The following is a 6877-nucleotide window of genomic DNA, read 5'->3' as shown; positions in this document are numbered from 1 at the left end:
CAAATTTTGGTTTTCTAATGAACTAAAACACTTAAAAACATAATCTAAGACAAGTTCTAATTAATATGACTCAAAGAAATAAGATGGGGTTGATTTTCGACGAAAATAATTAAATTAAGACAAGAACAAAGTAAACAAATTCTTAGACAAATTTGGGTGAATCAAAACACTCTAACACACAACCAAAACAGAAATTAAACACTTTGAAACAATAAAGTAAAAGGGGGATTTTGGTTTTAATGAATTTGAAAACAAAACAACTTTGTAAAACAAAACAGATTGTAAGTGAATTTGAATGAAACTTATGGATGGAAGATTAGCTAGGAGGTTCTTCTCCACATATGTCACACTTGCATACAAAACGATTTCCAGTTGCTTTTCGATAAGCTATGAATACTCAACGCCCCAAATTAACCGTGAATTGCACTAATTAACCCTCAGTTTTTTCCACAAGTTATTAGGTTGGATGATTGCATACGACAACCCAAAACATTCCCTACAAGTTCCCTACATGAATTGCATAATAGAGATACAAGCAAGAATCATTAAGTTCTATGAAAAACATAAGCATTGACGAGGCACTCGTTACTATGATTTGCATGAAACTTATGCCAAGAGTTTACTTAACGTGATTGTGACTAGCAACCTTCACTACTTGTGAATATAAGTTTATAACGATTAGGTGAAACTCCCTTATATTCTAGCGTCAAATTCATGCATGAAGATTAAGCGTGCACTCTTAACCAACATACATAAATTAGTTTTTATATGAACGGATAAGTAAATTGAATTCACAACTTATGAATCACAACTGGATGTAATCAAATCATATTGCAAGCATGAACATAGTTTCGAATCACCCCCTAACTAAGAGGGGTTTAGTTCCTCATACTTACAAAGCAAAGATGCATAAATTTAGACATTAAAAACAAAGATAGAAAACACCTAGAAACGCTCCAACACTCCCAAGGCTTGGGCATAGGCACGGCACAAGATGTTCCTTCTCTTTCCTTCCTTGCAAGCAGCGGCACTAGAGGTTTTGGACGGTTTTGGATGGTTTTTATGGTGTAGAATGGATGAGGAATGGTATGGAGGGGTTTAGGGTGAGTGTGGAAGAGTGTTTGATGGTTGGAGGGTGGTGGAGAACTAGGCAAAGAGGGTGGAAGAAGGTGGAGTGGCTGTTATGTTTTCTAGGCACTAGAATGGTGTTTTTGGGGTGTTTTGCTTCCTAGGGTGTGTATGGACGAATTTTTGTGATAAAATGATGAATATGGGGGAATTGTCCTTTGGCCAAGGGGTGTAAACATGTATTTATAGGCCCCAAAAACCTTAGAAAATCAGGTTAGGCTAGGGATGAAATGCATGGCAAGTTGGTGTGTGTGGTGTGCAATGGTCCAAGGGTGAAAATGAAGTGATGATGCAAAGTGTGAAGGGTAAAATGGAGTGGTGTTGCAGCTAGGGAGCATGAATGATTGTGTACATTGCATAGAGATGGAAAGGGAGGTGAAATGTGTCAACAAATGGGTCAAAGGTGCAACAACATGTGTGACACATGTCATTGGATTCCAAATGTGAATGATGGAGCATCAATTGGTGCATGTAATGGATGTAAAGATTGTCTAAAATCTAATGGGTGAAGGGAACAAGAGGTATCAAGCAATTGAGTGAAATAATTAAATGAATTAAAGCATGAAATCAGAAATTATGTAGGGGACAAGAGTGATCAAGCATGGCATGGGAATCCAAAGGGAATTCTATGTGGTTTGCATGGCAAGGAATGCAGGTTGGGGTGACAGATTTTTGGGCTGTTTTCTTCATCTTTTGGACCATAATTCTTCATATTCTTGGCCTCTTTAGTTCTCAAATTCGTCCATCCACTTGGCCCATGCATTTGCTATCCATTCCAAGCCCGAAACATGCTCCGAAGGCCTCCAAAATGCATCTTCTTGCATACTTTGTCCATAAAATCTGAAAACACACGAAAATGACTTTAAACATTAAAATAACTAAGGAAACACGACATAAATGCACAAGAACAAGCCAACTAAGTCGCATTAATGTGCTCCTATCAGTTACGGTGGTTTGGACATGTGAAACGAATGCTCTGATTAGAAGATACGATTACAAGATAGACGTTCAAGGTTGAAGGGGTAGAGGAAGACCTAGACTTTGGAAGAGACTCTAAAAAAAGACTTAGAGTACTTGGATCTAACGGAAAGCGTGACACATAACCGAGCGCAATGGCGTTCTAGGATGACACACCTTGACCGGAATCAAGGTGTGCTGGCCATCATTTGAAGGTGACGTAACCAAAAGTGCAAGTGATGTAAGAAAATTGTGAATAAATTAAAACCGAAACTAGAATTTAATTAACTAATAACGTGAGTGTGCAGTAGTGGTAACAACCCATAACTACAAATATTCAGAGCATATATAACATAAGGCTAAAGCAATAGAACGAGAGAAGTACTAATTACACAACTAGAGATAAGTTCCTATGTTAAGATGGAGATATGTCAGAATCCACCAGCTATTCCTTGTACGCCACAAAGATAAATCAGTTAACTAGGACTTGGAGGGCCAAAAAATAGAAGGGTGAATGGTGACAAAAATAAAGGTTTATAAAATCCATTTATTTTTCAATCATACTAACCCCTCGTTGTAAAACATGTATAGTTTCCAAAATATCATACTACGTATATGAAAATAAGTGCATGCCAAAAGTAAGTCCAGAAGTATGCCACATTAGATATTCTCAATAACAATATAGATATGATTATGTGCTATAGTCTATACTAACATGTCAGTTAGAGTCACCTAATGTGACCTAAACGACTGCACCTATCGCTCATCAGTCTATGCTAACACATGAGTCGGAGTCACCTAATGTGACATGTGCGACATGATTATATGTAATAATAATCGTTTTAGTGCTACGTTCACGTGAAGACTAGAGCTATGCACGGGTCACCTATGAGTCGGAGTCACCTAATGTGACCTGTACGACAAGACTAGCACCTACTTAGATCCAAGGCGAGCGTGCGGTGCGGAAGGTGAACATACACATGAAGGACTAGCCCTAGCCCTGGGCGGGAGCACTAACACCGGGGTGTAGCAATGGTGAGCAATCTATATGCAAAACATGCTATAATGATTCAACCATTTCAATTCACATCATAACTTTACCTGGACTTACCTAAGCGTTATGCGTTCACATTATCATTTCAAACCATTCACATCAATTACATACAAGTAATATGCATATGGATATGCCGTGATGCAATATAAAACTCAACCATGACATAGCATTTAGAAAAATGTATAATTCATGGCATAAATGCATAAAACCATTTAAAAGCATTTATGGAAACTATAAAGTATATACGTCATATACGAAAGCAAAATGCCCACTCACTGGTATGTTGTAGGATCGTAGCCCCCTAATCTTGCTTGTCCACGCACGTCCTCAGGGTAGGTTTCCCTTATATGTGAAACAACTATTTATAATTAATTAATAAGGACGCACGCTAAAAACTAGGAATAACTTCTCATAATTTGATCAAACAGAGGCTTTGAATATATGAAATCGATCTACTCAACGTCACGGACCTACACAAATTTTCAAAAATATTTTTGGACACTGGATGCGCCCTCATGCGCCGGCCAAGGCATGGCCACACGCACCAACCACGTGTAGCACGTGCGGTCTGTGTGACTAATGGTGTTAAGAATATTCCATTTAAACCTCAACAGAAGTTTACAGCGTTACCTAACGCCGTTAGAATATTCTGTCAGGGTTGATGGAATATTCCGTTGTCTTCTCCGGCTCGCCAGTCACCGTCATTTGCCGTCGTCTGAACTCGCTAGAAAATGGAAAATTTCACCGATTGCTGGGAAAATTTCAAACCTTTATAGCTTGCTCAATTCTTAACAATTTTTCACGAAATTTATATGGATTTGAATCTTATGAAGAGTAAAACAACTTATACATTCCAAAAGTCCAAAAGTGGACGGAAAATGACCTGAAAACTGCTTAAAGGTCTTATCCAAAAAGTCAACTCCTTGAACGTGTTTGTTTTGACATCAATGCTCCACCAAAACTAGTCTAGGGACCTTAGGGGAGCTGCGTGGATGCTTCCAAAACCTTCAAAACTTGGTAACTCAGCCGCGATTGTGTTGACACAAAAACCACCGAGTCAGAGCTTCCGAGTTGCTCCGCGTTGACCACTCAAAGCTCAACCAACGCATGATCTGAGGGTATGGTTAAGTTCGTGGTGATGAAAGGAGTCCAAATATGTGGTTTTCAGGTTTGATATGTGAAGAGATGGTGGTGGTCTTCTTTGTTGCCGAGAAAAGCGAGGTACAGGTTTGAGAGAGAGAAGGAGGTGAGAGAGAGAAGTGATGGTTTCTGATTGGGCAGAGAGAGGGAGAGTCTGATTGGGTGCCAGAAAGAGGGATGAAGACTGATCGGTGAAAAACATAAGGCATGGACCAAATTTTAAAAAAGTAAAAGGATAGGCTTTTACAGATTTCCTACAGTAAAAGAAAACCAAAAGATATATCCGGAATATTGTTTCTAACACTAATAAAATTAACATACACTCGTAACAACGAGTACAAATTAATTACGATAGCGAGAATAAAAAATTTAAGAGCGAATAAATACATCCATGTCACTTGCCAACAAGGGCATAAACAGTAATTTACATATTTAGGGAGAAATTACATAGAAAATTAAGGATGGGTTGTCACATAGGATTCATATAGCCGACCCCACTTAGTGGGAAAAAGCTTTGTTGTTGTTGTTGTATTGTTCTTCACAAAAATTATTGCAAAAAAAATAATGTACCCACATAATTATTAACATATTTAAAAAAATAACTGTTGATATATTTTAAAACATAAAATAATACATATAATTAGCATGAGTACATTTAGTAAAATTAAAAATGGGTACAAATAAATTAAAAAATATGGGTACAAATACAAATAAAAGTTTAAAAAATATGGGCATAAAAAGAATTAATATGTGAGTACAAATTAAAACTGAAAAGAAAATTGGTACAAAATTAAAAAAAGAGGTGCAAATTAAAAATGGGTACAAACTAAAATAAAAATATATGATAAAAAATTTAGACATAAATATAAATATATCAAATGTAACGTTTCAAATGCTAAATGAATGTATTTAGAAATAAAAATATTTTATTGTTGAAAAAATTAATGATGTTTATTAAAATCTAAGGACCTTGATAAAAAAAAAATGAAAATGAATAAGGTTTTAATAATAGAGTAGGAAAAATAGAGATAGGAACCTAATTTTTCCTTTTTTTTTTGTTTTTATATTTTAACTCAAAGCCAATGTACATGTGTGTGATTTACTACAATACATACCCTAGTTGTCTCACACATACATATATGTATCTATGTATATCAATAAAATAAATAAAATCAAAGACTTGATTTAATTTGACATATGTACTGCATGACACACTCGGACCAGAGTCGAGGCATGCTGGCCGTCACCCGAAGGTGATGTAACCAAAAGTGTAAGTGATGTGAGAATGTAAATAATTAAAATCGTAACAAGAACTTAATTTAACTAATAAAGTGAGTGTGCAGTAGTGGGTAGAACCCATAGAATACAAGTATTCAGAGCATAGATATCAACAGTGCAGTTGAAACTAAATAAGTGTTTAGCACACAACCGGAAACAATTCCTACTTTTAATTGGAGTATGCCAGAATCCCCAGCTATTCCTCGTACACCATGAAGAAATTCAGCTATTTAGGACCTGGAGGGGCGAAAAACAGAAAGGTGAGATCAATCCTAGGATAGGTGACCCACTGGGAAGTTCTCATCTGAGTTCCCAAAAGCAAAACCTTGAGGGAATGGTAAGCCCAAAGCGGACAATATCGTGCTACGGCTGAGTCGAGATTGGCATGCATAGAATAATCCAGACTTAATCATGGGTACGTTAAATATTCTTGGTTACTTTGCTAGAATATTGATTGACTAGAGCCGTTCGCTGCGGATATGCTGGCGAGGACGTCGGGTTCCCCTTAAGTGGGGTGGATTGTAAGATCCCACATCGACCAACAAAGAGGGGGTGATGTGCCTTATATGTACATGCTCCCCTTTCGTATAGCACGAGACCTTTTGGGAGCTCAATGGCTTCGGATTCCATCGGAACTTCGTAGTTAAGCGAGTTCGGGCGAGCAATCCTACGATGGGTGACCCACTGGGAAGTTCTCGTCTGAGTTCCTAGAAACAAACTGTGATGGAATGGTAAGCCCAAAGCGGACAATATCGTGCTACGGCGGAGTCGAGATTGGGATGTGACATAATGTGACCTGTACAATAGGACTGGCATCTACTTGGATCCAAAGCGAGCATGCAGTGCGGGTGGTGAACATACACGTGAAGAACTGGCCCTAGCCCGAGGTGGGAGCACTAACATCGGGAAGTAGCAATGATGAGTGAACTATATGAATATAAGCATGCCATAATGATTCAATAATCCCAATCAACATAACAAGCTTACCTGAACTTACCTGTGTGTTCGTAAGCAGTACAATATTCATAAGAAAGTAAAAATGCATATGAAATGCCATGACAATATAAAACTCAATCACAACGGTATTTTTAAAATTAAGTAAATCGTGGCATAATATGTATAAACCAATTTAAAAGCATTTGTGGAAACTATACAATGTAGAAGAAGTCTATACCTTTTGTAAGTCCAAAAAGTGGACGGAAGTGGTCTAAAAATGGCTTGAAACATTTGGCCAAAAACTTGACTCCTAAAAGTCGTACATGCCCGCGTCAACTCCACTCCAAACTTAGTCTAGGGACTTCGGGGAGTCGCCTAGAAGCT

Source organism: Malus sylvestris, chromosome 17, assembly GCF_916048215.2.
Source record: "Malus sylvestris chromosome 17, drMalSylv7.2, whole genome shotgun sequence".
Taxonomy (NCBI): domain Eukaryota; kingdom Viridiplantae; phylum Streptophyta; class Magnoliopsida; order Rosales; family Rosaceae; genus Malus; species Malus sylvestris.
Note: the sequence above shows the minus strand (reverse complement) of the source record.